This window comes from Pteronotus mesoamericanus, unplaced genomic scaffold (genome assembly GCF_021234165.1).
Source record: "Pteronotus mesoamericanus isolate MK-2021 breed Mesoamerican mustached bat unplaced genomic scaffold, CSHL_Meso_final contig_66, whole genome shotgun sequence".
Taxonomy (NCBI): domain Eukaryota; kingdom Metazoa; phylum Chordata; class Mammalia; order Chiroptera; family Mormoopidae; genus Pteronotus; species Pteronotus mesoamericanus.
Genome location: NW_026555230.1, coordinates 898,051 through 915,214, shown reverse-complemented (window position 1 = coordinate 915,214; position 17,164 = coordinate 898,051). Strand labels below are relative to the sequence as shown.

At 35.8% G+C, this 17,164-nt stretch overlaps 1 protein-coding gene and 1 pseudogene across 1 annotated transcript in view; both read right to left on the bottom strand.

The window, feature by feature from the left end:
• GABRA3 (gamma-aminobutyric acid type A receptor subunit alpha3) overlaps positions 1-17,164 on the bottom strand; it is a 274,150-nt gene that overhangs the window by 58,617 nt on the left and 198,369 nt on the right. The window lies entirely within an intron of this gene.
• Positions 13,837-14,368, bottom strand: LOC129077403 (peptidyl-prolyl cis-trans isomerase A-like; annotated as a pseudogene).

Below are 17,164 nucleotides of genomic sequence, written 5' to 3'. Positions count from 1 at the left end.
TAAGGGGAATGGATTGGGAATGAGGGGTGGGGCTATTTGATTTTAGCATTTTAAAGGAAGAGAGAGACTCCTTTTCTTTCCAGACATGCATTGACTTTTTGCACAGTGGATTTTATATTTGAGATGAGCATCTTGCCTTAACTCTGGCACGTAGAGTCATATACTGTTCACCCATTTCATCCAAGTTTTTGGCTGTCTGTTGTTAAAGTCAGTGGAGGGTCTCCAGCTCATGGTGGCACCTGCTATGTTCATAATATATTCTATTTAAATTACCACAAAGTGAATAATTCCTAGTGAATTTACCAATGAACAAATATAAACTATGTGTCCCTACAAAATCTTGCAACTTGGATACATATTTCATAACAGCCTGACATTAACACTTACTCACACATACTAATTGTTGTATGTTTATATTACATTTCTTCAGACTTTCTAAAATATATCAAAGTAAACCATTTCCTGATGTGCTTGTAATGGAAAATACATGAAAAAAGTCTTCATTCACATAAAAATTCTCATTAAAATCACGAAAAACATAAAACTTTATAGTATTTTTATATTTGTGCCCTCATAACCTACAAAAGAAAATACCATATGAAATATAGTTTTTCCATATAATATGCCCTATTTGGTTTCAGTCATTTCTTCAAAACACTGGCAGAAATATTTCTAGTTTAACATAAAGTTTCTGTTGTAATTAATAAACATTTCAATAAGATAGCATCTGTAAAATATTTTGATGCTTGGGAAGGTTTTTTGTTTAATGCACAACTGCATTTCCCAGTAGCACACTTACTGCATGTGTTCAAACACAAAACCTATTGAACTTTCAGGTTTAATAAACAAATAAACAATAAACACAATAAATAAACAAATCTTGAATTTTATGTTACATTTCCCAAATTTCAAAACTTGGAAAATAGTTTTAAAAGTTATAAACACTGCATATATCAAGTAAATCACATCTGCAAACTACCAATGTGCAACTTGTGGTCTAGAGACTTTCTCCTATAGATGGCTATTGTCTTTTGTGATTCAGCCTTGGAAAAAAAGCATCCTCTGCTGCCGATAGGGTATCTGGAGCTCCCAACTGGAATTGTAGATCATTAAACTACTATCACCATGAAGAAAATTCTCCTCACAATTCTTCTCACACCCTTACTCAAAATTGATTCTAAGACTATTGAGGACTGAAACAGGGCTATTAGTGAAATGTGATTTCATGTCCTCTCATTTTCCCCAGTGCCTTCCATCTTTAGTATACATGGGGGACCTAAAAAATCCCTTGAGTTATTTTCTGGAGGGTGGGCCCCTTGTAGTATGGGCTTCCCCAACTAGGTGAGTGTTCTAGGACCCCATGGAACCCATATGTATCAGTGTACTAACTGGTGTTGTTGTGAGAGGCTGTGTTTGGCTTCAGTGAATTATTTTTAAGACTCTTTCAATGTGTTTGCCCATTTCATGATGAGTGATTCACGAGCACACCTGCCCACACCACACCGAGTGTTCAGCAGTTTTTGACCGAAAACAGCAGGATTACTGTGCCCCACCCTCCTTAATCACCTGATCTCACCCCGTGTAACTCTTTTTGTTTGCCCAGATGAAAAAATCCTCAAAGGGAAACATTTTGCCGATGGAAGAGGTGAAACAAAAAACAGCAGAAGCACTAAAAGGCATCAAAATCGACGAGTTTAAAAATCTGTTTTGAGCAATGGAAAAAACATCTCAATAGGTGTATTGCATTAAATGGAGAGTACTTTAAAGGTAACTAAAGTTTAAACATGTAAGAATAAATACACGATTTTTAATAAATAAATTCTGTTTTTTGGGGTCCCACCTTGTATGTGCTTGGGTTCCACTGCTTCAGAGAATCACCTGTATATGTCTCATCTTTGCTATGTAAGTGGTTATAACTCCCTATGTTTTAAAGGACAATGCAATGTTCTGCCTAATATACCTAAGAGTTTGAAAATGTAAAAACTAGAACAGGTTTGTTCAGGGAAAGGATAGGATATAGAAGATATTTTCCATCCCTAAGAAAGAAAAGGAATTTCTTGCTTGATTTCAGCTTAAGCTGAGTACCTTGAGCAGACAATCCTGAGTGTTAGCCCCAAAATCCAAACATGTCCTAATATAGATTTGACAATAAATTTTGCAGCTACCAGTACCTTAGAAATTTAACTGGACTCAGAGTGGTAACTTGCTTAATACAAAAAGCAATGCTTTAATTTATTTGACAATAATATATGGAAACAGAGTGAATTATGGAGGAAAATATTCTCTTCTCCTATGATTGAGGTCAAACCAGTAAAGACATGAAGTAATAATGGAAGACAAAGAAGAAAGAGATTTTTTTTTAAATTGAAAACTACTTGACTGTCTTCCCACAATCTGACACTGTAGTGGTAAACAAATGTTAATAGGCACAGAATGGCCATCAGGGTGCCCACAATTTATTGGGGGAGACATAGATCTTACTATAATCATAGTTCAAGCCTGAACATGAAAAGTATGCACACTAGTGGAACAAAACAAGAGTTAAAGGAAACCAGAGGAGGACACTATAGCTTCTGTTCCAAGTTGGGTGTTAGAGAAGGATTTATAAGGTAGATACTGAATGAGGCCGCCTTTTGTACCTAAAAGGATATTCCTAGCAAAAGAACAACACAGCATAGGCAAAAAGCATATCAAAACATGGGGAGTTAGGGAATCCATGGTATCCCTGACTTAAAGGCTAGAGAAAAGTTGAGGTAATATTATGACGTATCCTAATTGCCCACACTAAGAAATAAGGGATTTAGTCCATAGGCTGTAAGTTATTGTGACCTGACTGAAGTAGAGAGATATTATATCCAGATATATGCTTTGGAAGGCTTACCCTAGTTACAGTATGGATGACTAGATGGAAAAAGTGCAACTGTAGCTTAGACAACAGTTAAAAGGCCATCACAATGTTTGGAGTGAGTGATCCTTAGGGCATAATATGTAGTAGTAGACAGTGGGCTGAATTGAGTGGGATAAAGAGGAAATTTCAGAGGTAGAACAAATTATAACTGATGGTTAAGGAAAGGGGGACGTTTAAAGAAGGATTCTAGATGACCCTGAGAGTGTAGCCTTTGCAGGCAGATAAATGATGGAATTCATTCACCCACCTGATAACAGATCTCTTTCCCTTCAGGCCTTCTCTTTCATCTATCCTTCCCCCCATGCCTCTTTGGCTTCCATTCACCCCTCAGCTTCTCTCCCATAGAGTCCTTCCTTTTATTTTCAGTTCCAATCATTGTATTTTCATGGAGGAGCAGAGGTAGAGTCGGGAGTGGTGGATATTGCAGAAAGGATATCTACCAAACCATAAAAACTACTGTACTCCCAGAATGTCTCCCTCAATATACAGGGTCTGGCAGAAGTAAGGCCTGCTTGAGCGTGGTTGGTAGGCTAATAATATAGGTGTAATAATTTATATTTTTAATGTGAACATTTCACCTAAAATGTCATATTGCATGCTTGAGTATGATATTGTTATGTTACAGAATTACATGTTTATGATTTTGTAATAAAATATTTTGTAATAAAAAGGGGCATTATTTGTGCTGGACCTTGTATGTTGTATGGGCTATAATGGCACAAGCATGTCATTGCCTTTGTTGCTTTGCCAAATGTCTCCTTCTGTTCGTTGAGCCTTGGTACATGTCAGGCTCCAGGAAAATGGGATGTAAAACACAATCCTGCCACAATAGCATCATGAGAAAGCATTCCCTTTGAACTCATATTGTCAAGGTTTATTTGCTTGCTTGCTTGATTTAGCCAGTCACTTATTCAACAAATATTGATGTTAAGACATTTATTTTTGATAGTTAAAGCACAGAGGTCAAAAGACATTTGAGGTCACATCCCTTCATTGAGCTTATAGTCTATTGGAGAAAGAAAGAAAATAGATACTTAAATAAGGAAGATAATATCAGACATTAATATGTGCTCTAAAAAATGAAACAGTTTATGAGGTAGGGAGAGGTTTCATTAAACACAGTGATCAAAGAAGACTTCTTTGATGGAGTAGCTTTTAAGCTGCAACATGGAAAAGGAAAAAGACCCAGAGCTTGATGGAGAATATTTCAGGTCAAAAAAGAAAAGAAAAACAAAAAACAGCAAGTGCAAAAAGTTTTCTAAGTTGGAAAGGTCCTGAAGTGTTCTAGAAACTGGTAGAAGGCCAACATAAAAGTGAGAGAGGTATGCAATGAGGTTGAAGAGGTAAGTAACAACCAAAATACAGCATCTAAATCAAGACAGGGAACAGAAAAGAAGGTTTTACAGAAAAAAATAACCAATTTAATTTGAACATACTCAGTGAAAATACAAGGGTATTATGAATCTAACAACTATATCCTAAGGTTGGCATACAAAACATAAGCACACTATGTTCATTGTATCGTTATTTACAATCATCAAAATATGGAAACAGCTCAAGTGTCCATCAGTAGATGAATAAATAAAACAACTATGTGACGTTTACACAGTGGAATACTACTCAGCTGTAAAAAAGAAGAAAATTTTACCCTTTGTAGCAGTATGAATGGACCTAGAGAAAATTATGCTAAGTGAAATAAGCCAGAGAAAGACATATACCACATGATTTCACTCATATGTGGAATCTAATGAACAAACTGAACTAACAAGCAAGACAGAGGCCGACTCATAGATGGAGAGCAGATCATAGCTAGTGGGGGTGGGGAAGGTTAGAGTGTGGAGAGATTGAGCAAAAAGGAAAAAGGACTCACGGACATGGACAACAGTGGTGATTTCTAGGGTATAAAGGAACTAAATGGTAATGGAAAAATACAATAGAGATTAAATTAAAAAAAGAAACCAAATGGAAACAGATACTGTACAGGTTTATAAGTAATACATTGATAATTCTCAGGGCTTTAAATTATTCAATGTGACAGGTGTTATAGGCATTAGTTACTGGAAAATCAGGAAAAAATTTTGGATTTCTTGCATGAGTTATGTATATATATTTGCATCAATTGAGATGACCACGTGTTTGGGGTTGTTTTTTTTTTTTTTTTGCCCTTTATTAATATGGTGTATTAGATTTACTGATTTTTGGGGGAAAGTTTTCAGTTAGCAATATTTGCAAGTTGCATAAAGCTAATTGGCTGAGATATTGCCACTGCTCAAAGCTACATTCACTAACTTTTGGATGGTAAGCCAAATTTATATTCCTAGAATAAATTCCACTTAAATATAGTGTATAACCCATTTATAAATTGCTTGATATTTGCCTGTGATTTTCTTGTGATATTTGGTTCTGGTACCTGAGTAATAGTTATCTAGTGGAATGAGTTAAGAAATGTTACTTCCTCCTCTATATTTTGCAAAATTTTGTGAAGACTTAGTATTAATTGTTTTTTAATGTTCGGTAGAATTCAATGGTGAAGCCACTTGGGCCTGGGATTTTCTTTGTGGGAAGTTATTAAATTACTAATTTAGGTTTACTGAAATTTCTATTTATTCCTCAGCCAATTTCAGTAGCTAGTGTGTTTTCAGGATTTTTCCCATTTCTTCTGGACTATCTAATTTGTTGGTGTATAGCAGCGCATAGTATTTCTGTATAATCTGATTTATTTATGTGAGGTCAATAGCAATGCCACCATTTTTTGGTGATTTTGGTAATTTGACCCTTCTATTTTTGTTCTTACTTTGTCTGTCTAGCTAAAGGTTTATCATTTTTGTTATTTTTTTTATCTTTTCAAATAACCAATTTTTAGATTCTTTCATTTTATTTAATTTTTTCTATTTTCTATTTCATTTAATTTCACTCCAATATTTATTATTTTCTTCCTTCTTGTTTTGAGTTTGGTTTGCTCTTCTTTTTCTAGTTTCTTAAGGTGGAAACTCAGGCTATTGATTTTAGATCCTTCTTCCTTTTAATATATGCTTTACAGTTATAAATTTCCCTCTAAACACTGCTTTAAACTGATGCATTCCATAAATTTTGGAATGTTGTGCATTATTTTCATTTATATTAAAATATATTTTAATTTCCCTTGTAATTTATTCTGTGATCCATTGTTTACTTAAAGTAAACATGTTTGTGAATTTCCCAAATTCCCTTCTGTTTTCTAATTTCATTCAATTGAGGTCAGATAACACATTTTGTATGGTTTCAATATTTTCAAACTTATTGAGTCTGGTTTTATGATCTGCCCCAGAAAATGTTTCATATGCACTTAAGATTAATGTGCATTCTGGTGTTGTTTGGTAGAGTGCAGTATAAATGTCTGTTAGATCCAGTTGGTTTATAGCAGCAGTTTTCAACCATTGAGCCACAAGAGCTTTTAAAACATGCAATATCTGACTATTTAGTCAGGGATACTGTCCTCTTTTCCCTTAGTTTGTGAAATAAAAAATGACACCATCTAACACAGCATCAACTGTCTGGTGTGAAAGAATTAAAACTATGCCTATTTTTTGTCAGATCACCAAAAAATATATTTTTTGGTGTGCTGCAGAATTTTGGTAATTCGTTTATGTGTGCCATGAGATGGAAAAGGTTGCAGATCATTGGTTTATAGTGTTATTCATATCTTCTATTTATATGCCGATGTTATGTCTAATTGTTTTATTTAAAGTAGAGCATTGATATCTTCAGCTATTACTGTTGAATTATCTTTCTCCCTTCAATTCTGTCAGTTTTGCTTCATGTATTTTGAGGTTCTGTGGTTAGGTGCACATGTATCTTTGTAATCGTTATATCTTCCTGATGGATTGACCCTCTTATCATTACAAAATATTCAAGGCTTCTACAGAGTGGGAAAGAAGAGGATGAGAATAGGACTCCTTGGTCTTACTGGAAATCAGGGTTTTGTTTGTTTGTTTGTTTGTTTTTAGTGCTCCTTAGAATGTTGTGAGACTTTGGTTAGAGTTTAGAGAAAGTTTATTTTGACAATTTATGGAGAAGTGAATTTTCAGAAGTTCTTCCTCCATCATTCCAGAATTACGTTTTCATTAAAGATTTTTTAAAGGCTTATTTTAACTGCACACTTAGGAATTTAAATCACTTTCTCCTTGATGCATTTTGTCTTCCAGGACACCACATTATCTTATTTTTTTCTTAAGTGCTCATAATTAAAGAATTTAAGTCACTCTGTCCTTCTTGATGCACTTTATTTGTCTCGCAGGACAACAAGTTCTCTTAAATTTCCTCATAATTCATTTGTCTTGTACTTCAATATACTGAGTTACTATTCTCTTCTCTGTAGCCTCTAAATGTTATAGTGACTTAGGAAACAGTCCTTGATACCCTTATCTATATACAGTATTTCCCAGTGATCTCCAGCCTATGGCTTTGAATACTTTCTATATGGATGACACTTAAATTAAATCTTCAGTTCAGATATCTTTTCCAAACACCACACCTACATACCATATCATCAGTATCCAGAAGCACTACTTGTGTCCCTTATCAAGTACAATCCCCGCCAAGGGGAAACGCTATCCTGACTATTGTTTCTATGTAGAAATTCCTTCCTAGAATTTATCATGAAATTTATATATTTTCCTGAATATTAAATACTGAGAAAGAAGTTGAGAAATCAAACAACGAAAAAAGTATTATAATTTTACTGTAAGAATTAAAGCTTAATAATAGACATAGAGACTTTACTAATTTGAAGGAATCTAGTAATGTCAAGTCAAAAACAGGAAGAGATGGCACATTGAATCAAGCAGGAAACGATAGCAGATTGAGTTAAAAGTTTTGAAATTTCTAGGTGTCAGTAAAGAAGTACATACTGATATGATCAGTGATTTTGCTTATTATAAGTTTATGCTTGTGGCCCTGTGTGCTGCTAATGGTGAGCCATTCTTAAAATTATACATTAATTAATCTATATGCACAGTATACAATATAAAAATCTTGTGAGTGTTCTTTTAAGAAATAACAAGTTTGAGAAACAAAATAAACCCTCAAGTTGGCCATTTTGACTTTTAATTTTGTATAGTGCTATTTACCTAGCTAAGAGATCCAAATGTCATTATTCAAATACTATCCAATATGATTTTCTGGTGTTTTTCAGTGTTTGAGTATCTTTTAAGCACTAGTGGTCTCCATTGTACTTCTAAACTTACTCTGTTATTTATTTTAAAAAAAGTGAAGGGATTAAGCATATATGTATATACGTAAGCATATAAGCATATATTTATATAAGCATACACATATACAGATACAGACAACACTATGGTGATATCCAGAGGAAAAGGGGATGGGGGGAGTTGGAGGACAGCAAAGGAGGGATAAAAGGAGACAATGGGCACACCATGCTGTGTGTAGATGATGTTTCATTGAGTTGTACATTTGAAACCTGTATGGTTTTGTGAACCAATGTCATCTCACTAAAGTCAATTTAAAAAGTTGGACATACAGCCCTGGCTAGTGTGGCTCAGTGTATTGAGCACCGGTCTGTGAACAAAAGGGTTGCCAGTTTGATTCTCAGTGCAGGGCACATGCTTGGGTTGCAGGCCAGGTCCCTGGTAGGGGGCACGTGAGATGTAACCACACATTGCTGTTTCTCTCCCTCTCTTTCTCCCTCCCTTCCCCTCTCTAAAAATAAATAAATAAAATATTTTTTAAAACGTTGGACATATATAATAATGAGTAAAGAGTATTAAGTTTGAAGGCAGAGACAAATGTATTTAAAAAGTAAATAAATTAATTAAAAAAAAAGAGTATTAAGAAGGTTGGGGTGTTTTAAGAATAACATTAAACTTATAAAATTCCTAGGATTACAACTCTTATTCTTGAATCCCACAGTTTAATATGTCAAGAATTTGGAAATACTGCCAATTGCAATGACAGGTGAAGTATTAAAGACTTCTAACACCACAGATTAGTTTTGCCTGCTTTTGTATATGATATAAATAGTATAATGTAATATATATATTTATGTGTCTGATTTTCGCTCAGCATTAACTCTGTGATCTCATTCATGTTCACAAATGTAATATACTTATTGATGATAACATTTCATTTTGTAAATATGTTACAGATTCTTAACTCATTCTCATGGACATCAGGGTAGTTCCCAGTTTGAGTCTACCAACATTAGTTCTGCTACAAATACTTGTTTATTTGTTTTTTGGTAGGCATGCTTGGGGCAAGGGAGCATAAGGGGACTAAATGATTATGGAAGAAATACAATAAATATTAAATTTTAAAAATATACTGATTTATGTTTGGAAACATACTCAGGGCTAGACATGCTAAGTTATATATGATATGTGTATGTTTAGCACTAGTAGATAACAACAAATAATTTCCCAAAACCTTTGTATAAATTTGTATTCCTATCAGCAGCACATGAGAGTATAGTTCTGTTCCACATCCTCACTGACATTAGATATTTGCTTTTTTCATTTTATTTTATTTTATAATTTTTAACTTTTTTGCATGTGGATTTTATTTTCTTTTTCAATTAATTTATTTTATTATTGTTCAATTACAGTTGTCCCAATTTTCCCCCCTTACTCTCCCTTACCCTGCCCTCCTGCCTACTCTCACAGTCAACCCACCCTGTTGTCTACGTCCATGGGTCCTTTATACATGTTCCTTGACTACACAATTCTTCCTCCCATTATTCCATTCCCCCTCCCTTCTGGGCACTTCTTATTTCCATGTCTCTGGTTCTATTTTGCTTGCTTGTTTGCCTTATTCATTACTTTCCACTTATGGGTGAGATTACATGGTATTTGTCTTTCACTGCCTGGCTTATTTTACTTACCTTAGAGCTCTCTAGTTCCATCCATGCTGACAAGAAAGATAGGAATTCTTCTTTTTGCTGTGTAGTATTCCATTGTGTAAATGCACCACAGTTTTTGGATCCACTCATATACTGATGGGAACTTAGGCTGTTTCAAGCACTTGGTTATTGTATGTAGCACTTCTATGAACATAGGCATGCATAGGTTCTTTTGAATTGGTGTTTTTGGATTCTTAGGGTATAACCTCAGCAGTAAGATCAATGGAGCAAAAGGCAGATCCATTTCTAGTATTTTAAGAAATTATCATTCTGTTTTCCACAGTGGTTGCACAAGTCTGCATTCCCACCAACAGTATACTAGGGTTCCCTTTCCTCCACAACCTTGCCAGCACTTGTTGTCTGTTGATTTGTAAATGACGGTCATTCTGAATGGTGTGAGGTGATATCTCATTGAGGTTTTAATTTGCATCTCTCTGACAGCCAGTGATGTTGAGCATTCTTTCATATCTGCGTGGGCCCTGTATATGTCCTCCCTGGAGAAGTGTCTGTTCAGGTCCTTTGCAAATATTTTACTTTATTTTTTTTTTGTGAGTCATATTCTGAGTTCTTTATATATTGTGGAGATCAAACCCTTCTCGAAGGTATCATTGGCAAATATGTTTTCCCATATGGTTGGTTCCTTTTCCATTTTGATAATGTTTTCTTTAGCTGTGCAGAAGCTTTCTAGTTTCATATAGTCCCATTTATTTATTATTTACTTTATATCCCTTGCCCTAGATATATAGGCAAAAATATTGCTATGTGGGATATCTGCAATTTTTCTGCTTATGTTTTCCTCTAGGACTTTGGTGTCATGACTTATATTTCAGTTTTTTATCCATCTTGAGCTTATTTTTGTGTATGGTATAAGAGGGTGGTCTGGTTCTATTTTTTTTGCACATACCTGTCCAGCTCTCCCAACACCATTTATTGAAGATGGTATTTTTATGTCATTTTATGCTATCCTCCCTTTGTCAAATATTAATTGACCATAGAGACATGGGTTTATATCTGGGCTCTCTATTCGATTCCAATGACCAATGTATCTGTTCTTATGCCAGTACCAGACAGCTTTAATTACAATGGCCTTGTAACATAGTTTGACATCAGGTATTGTGATCCCGCCTACTTTGTTCTTCAGTCTCAAAATTGCTAAGATATTTGGGGTTGTTTATGGTTTCATATAAATTTTTGAAATATTTTTTCTATATTTGTGAAATATGTCATTGATATTTTCATAGGGATTGAGTTGAATCTATAAATTGCTTTGGGTAGTATGGACATTTTAGTAATATTAATTCATCCAATACATGAACATGGTATATGCTTTCATTTATTTGTGTCTTCCTTAATTTTTTCTTCAGTGTTCTCTACTTTTCTGAGTACAGGTCTTTTGCCTCCTTAGGTAAGTTTATTCCCAGGTACATTATTTTCTTGTTCATATAGTAAGTGGGAAATTTTCCTACTTTTTTCCAGATATTTTATTGTTAATATGTAAAAATTCCCTTGATTTATGAATATTGACTTTGTATCCCACTGTTTTACCAAATTCACTTATTAGGTTGAATAGTTTCTTGGTCGAACCGATAGGGTTTTGTATGTACACTATCATGTTATCTGCAAACAATGACAGTTTTACTTCCTCTTTTGCAATTGAGATGCCTTTTATTTCTTTTTCTTGTCTGATCACTGCATCTATAACTTCCAATACTATGTTAAATAGAACTGGTGAAAGTGGACACCATTGTCTTGTGCCTCATCTTGGGAGGAATGCTTTTAGATTCGCCCATTCAGTATGATGCTGACTAGTTTTCCCATATGTGGCATTTATTATGTTGAGGCATGCTCCCTCTACTCCCATGTTGCTGAGTTTTCTTATCATAAATGTGTACTGTACATTATCAAATGCTTTTTCAGCATCTATTGATATGATCATGTAATTTTTGTCTTTCATTTTGTTGATGTGTTACATTTATTGATTTGTGAATATTGTACCATTGTTGCATCCCTGAGATGAATCCCAACTGATCATTGTGTTTGATGTTTTTAATGTGTTTTTGGATCTGGATTGCCAATATTTTGTTGAGGATTTTACCATCTATGTTCATCAGGAACATTGGCCTGTAGTTTTCTCTCTTTGTTGTATCTTTAACAAGTTTTGGGATTAGGATAATACTGGTCTCATACACAGACATTGGGAGTCTTCCCTTGTCTTGAATTTTTTGGAATAGTTTGAGAAATACAGGAATTAGTTTTTTCCTAAATGTTTTGTAAAATTCTCCTGTGAAGCCATCCGGTTCAGAGCTTTTGCATGCTGGGAGTTTTTTGATTACTCCTTCAAATTCACTAGCTGTTATCAGTCTTTTCAGGCTTTCTGTTTCTTCTTGAGTCATTTTGGAAGATTATATGTTTCTAGAAATTATTCCATTTCCCCAGGTTGTCAAATTTCTTGCATATGGTTGTTCGTAGTAATTTCTGATAATCCTTTGTATTTCTGTGGTATCAATTGTAATTTATCCTCTTTTGTTTTTGATTTTAGTTATTTGGGTCCTCTCTCTTTTTTTTTCTTCGGGAGTCTGCTTAAAAGCTTTTCAACTTTATCTTTTCAAAGAACCAGCTCCTGGATTTGTTGATCCTTTTAATTGTTCTTTTAGTTTCAATGTCATTTAATTCTGTTCTGACCTTGATTATTTCCTTTTTTCTACTTGCTCTGGGATTTGTTTGTTGTTGTCCATCTAGATTTTGTAGATGTAGGGTTAGGTTGTTTATTTGAGAATTTTCTATCTTTTTTAGGTTGACACATATTGCTATGAACTTCCCTCTCAGGACTACCTTTGTTGCGTTCCATACATTTGGGTTGTTGTGTGTTCATTTTCATTTGTTTCCAGAAATTTTTTATTTCTTCTTCTCATTGCAGACCTTTTCATCGTTTAATAGTATGTTATTCAAACTCCATGAATTTGTATGTGTTTTCAAAAAGATTTTTATTTATTCATTTAGAGAGAGAGAGGAAGGAAGGGAGAAAGAGAAGGAGAGAAACAGCAATGGGTGGCTGCCCCTTTTGCTCCACCCACTGTGAACCCAGCTCACAACCAAAGCATATGCCTTGACTGGGAATGGAACCGGTGACCCTCTGGTTTGCAGGCTGGCACTCAATCCACTGAGCCACTCCAGCCAGGGTTGAATTTATATGTTTTTGAGTTTTTTTCTTGAGGTTGGTTTCTGGTTTCAAGGCCCTGTCATCTGATAAAATGCTTGATATGATTTCAATTTTCTTGAATTTGTTGAGACTTGTTTTGTGTCCTACCATGCAGTCTGCCTTTGAAAATGTTTCATGCACATTTGAAAAGAATATATATTTTGCTTCTTTAGGGTGAAAGGTTCTGTATATATCAGTTAAGTCCATTAGATCTAGTATGTCATTCAGTGTCACAATATCCTTGTTGATATTCTCTTAGGAAGATCAATCCATTGTTGAGAGTGGAGTGTTAAAGTCTCTAGTAAAAGTGTGTTCCTGTCTATATCTTTCTTCAAATCCTCCAAGATTTTCTTTATATGATTTGGCATTCCTACTTTGGGGCATATATGTTTACAAGGGTTATATCTTCTTGATGAATTGTTCCCTTAATTATTATATACTGTCCTCCTTTGTCTCTTTTTATAGCCTTTGTTTTGAAATCTATTTTGTTTGATATAAGTATTGCTACCTCAGCTTTCTGTTTCTTCTTGAAAGCTGTTTTTTCCTGTCCATTTGCTTTGAATATTTTTTTCATCCCTTCTCCTTCAGCTGTTTTTTCCTGTCCATTTGCTCTGAATATTTTTTCCATCCCTTCTCCTTCAGTCTATGTAGATCTTTTGTTCTAATGTGGATCCCTTGTGGAAAGCATATATGTGGGTCATATTTTCTTATCCATTCATCCACCCTATGTCTTTTGATTGGAGCATTTAATTCATTTACATTTAAGGGTATTATTGGTAGGTACTTATTCATTGCCATTTTTTCCTTTGTACATGTGTTCTCTCTCTCTCTCTCTGTTCTTTTTTTTTTTTAAGCTAAAAGACAAGTAAAATTCATTAGAGTTGTCCACAGTGAGTAATGGTGATCTTCTTGCTGTTCTTGCCATTACTGGACCCCTAGCACTCCATGGCTGTCACAACATCCATGCCATCTTTTCCCTGGCCCAAGACCACATGCTTGCCATCCAGCTACCCAGCCTTGGCAGTGCAGATGAAAAACTGGAAACCATTTGTGTTGGGTCCAGCATTTGCCATGAACAAGAAGCCAGGACCTGTGTGTTTCAGGATGAAATTCTCATCATCAAATTTCTCCCCATAGAGGGATTTGCCACCTGTGCCATGTGGCACATGAAGTCACCACCCTGGCACATATATCCTGGAATAATTCTGTGAAAGCAGGAACCTTCATAACCAAATTGTTCCTCCCCAGTGCTCAGGGAATGAAAGTTTTATGCTGTCTTTGGAATTTTGTCTGCAAACAGCTTGAAGGATATGGGGTCCAGGGGCTCTTCATCAGCAGCAATGTCGAAGAACACGGTGGGGTTGACCATGGCTGGACATGGGAAGAACTGAGGCGGTGGTGGCATCTGCAAGGCACTTCATCTTCTTAAAGCAATCCCTTTAGCATGTCTTGCAATGCTGGTTTGGTGGAGATGTATTATTTTAGCCTTCTTTTGTCTGGGAAACTCCTTATTTCACCTTCCATTTTAATAGAGAGCCTTGCTGGGTAGAGTGGTTTTGGTTGCTCCCTTTGCTTTTTATGACTTGGAATATATCTTGCCTTTCCCTTCTGGCTTGTAGTGTTTCTGTTGATAAATTAGCTGATAGCCTTATCAGAACTCTCTAGTATGTTATTATCTGTTTCTCACATACTGCTTTTGAATTTTTCCATTTTAATTTTGATGTGTCTTGAAGTCAGCCTCCTTGAATTCTTCGTAATTGGGAAACTCTGTGCTTCCTGGACTTGTGTGACTTTTTCTTTCATCATGTTAGGGATGTTTTCTATCATTTTTCCAAACAGGTTTGCTATCTCTTGCTACTCTTCTTCTCCTTCTTGTATTTGTATGGTACAGGTACTATTAAGCTTCATGTTGTCCAGCAGACCCTCAAACCCTCTTCATTCTTTTTGAATTTTTTTTTTCATTTTGTTGCTCTGTCTGGGACTTTTTCTCTGCCTTGTCATCCAGCTTGCTGATTTGATCCTCTGCTTCATCTATCCTGCTTTTAATTCCTTCTACTGTATTCTTTATTTCAGATATTGTATTTTTCATTTCCTCCTGGCTCTTATTGATAGTTTCTATGTGCTTTTTCATGCTGATGTAGTTCTCAGTATGTTTCTTGTAGCTTACCTCTAGTTTTCTGTAATTCTCACTGAGCTCTTTGTGCTTCTTTATAAACGTTGTTTTCAATTCACTATCTGATAGTTTACTTGCCTCGATTTCATTTAGTGGTCTTTCTGGGGATTTCTCCTTTTCTTTTTATTGGGGTTTGTTTCTTTGTCACCCCATTTTAGGAGACTTTCATTGTTTGTTTCTGATTCTTAGATTGGTCTGTTTTAATTCCTTGTCTTTGTGGTGTGACCTTCTGTGGTATGAGACCTGTGGGATTCAGAGGTGCAGTCTCCTTGTTCTCCTGAGCTTGATGCTCCTGGGATGCCCTTTAAAACATTTATATGGGGTCTCTAGTTTTAATTGGGTTTTGGTTGTTGTTGGGCCTTTCTTTGGTGGGTCCTTCTTCCAGCTGGCTGACTTAGATTCACTCTACCTACCACATTTTATATCCCATTGTACAGGTGCTGCCAGAACAAAACCAAACATCCCAGGAAACAAACCCACATTTGCCAAAATAATCCCCACTGACAACCACAATGTTAACAGCATTTTAGCCAATATTAATAAAGATGTAAAGAAATTAAGACTAATACCCTGGCTGGTGTGGCTCAATGGACTGAGCATCAGCCTGTGAAACAAAGGGTTGCCAGTTCGATTCCTAGTGTAGGGCACATGCCTGGATTGCAGGCCAGGTCCCCAGTAGGGGATGCATGAAATGCAACCACACAGTTTCTCTCCCTCTCTTTCTCCCTTCCTTCCCCTCTCTAAAAATAAAGAAATAAAATCTTTAAAAATAAAGACTATTTATTATAAGAAAGATAAAATGAATATGAGTTGACTAACTGGAAGAAAAGTGATTTTGAAAGGCTACAGGGAGGAGTGATAAGAGTAGGAAATAGAGACAAAATGAAGAGAGAAAGAAAATAAAGTTCCCATCATAAATAAAGGAGGAGGGAATGTGGAATGGATCAAGAGAAAGGAGCATATAGTATTAGATTTAAACTGAAATTTAAAAAAAAGATTGTATTTATTTATTTTTAGAGAAAGGGAGGGAGTGAAACATCAATGTGTGGTTGCCTCTTGTGCGCCCCCAACTAGGGACCTGGCCCACAACCCAGGCATGTGTCCTGAGTGGAATTGAACCAATAACCCTTTGGTTCACAGGCCAGCACTCAATCCACTGAGCCACAACAGCCAGGGCTGAACTGATATTTTAAATACACACACACACACACACACACACACACACACATATAAACATATGTAATCTAGTGAGAGAAAAACAACAAAAAATAATATATTTTAAAAATATTAGGGACATCTGGCCAAGATGGAGGCATAGGTAGATATGCTTCACTTGCTTGCACAACCAAAAGAAGGATAATGACAAATTTAAAACAAAAAACTACCAGAACTGACAGAAAATCAAACCGTACAGAAGTCCAACAACCAAGGAGTTACAGATGAAACATTCATCCAGACTGGTAGGAGGGGTGGAGTTGGGCAGCTGGGGTGAAGTTGGACTTGTGACAATTTGGTAACTGGTGGACCTGCAGTCCCACATTTGCATACAGATAAACCGGGAGGAACAGCTAGGGAGCTAGAGATACCATGAAACCCAGGGTTCCAGCGTGGGAAAATAAAGCCTCAAAACCTCTGGCTGTAAAAAACCTGTGTGGGGTAGTGGAAGTGGGAAAAACTGCCAGTTTCAAAGAAGAGTCCTTTGGAGGGGCCCACCGGGTCCTAGAACATACACTAGCCTGCCCACCCAGCAATCAGTAGCAGGGCAGCACCTGAAAGGGCACAATGTGCTTGTAGAAAGCAGGGGAAGTAAGTGAAGGCAGAGTGAGAGTTCAGCAGGTACTCCCCCAAATACAGTGCCAAAATGCAGTGAAATGGGTTGCCCCACCCCAGCAAATACCTAAGGCTCAACCCCTTACAAAGTAACAGGTGTCCTGAGACAAAGAAATATGGCCCACATGAAAGAACAAATCAAATCTCTAGGAAAAAAAAGAA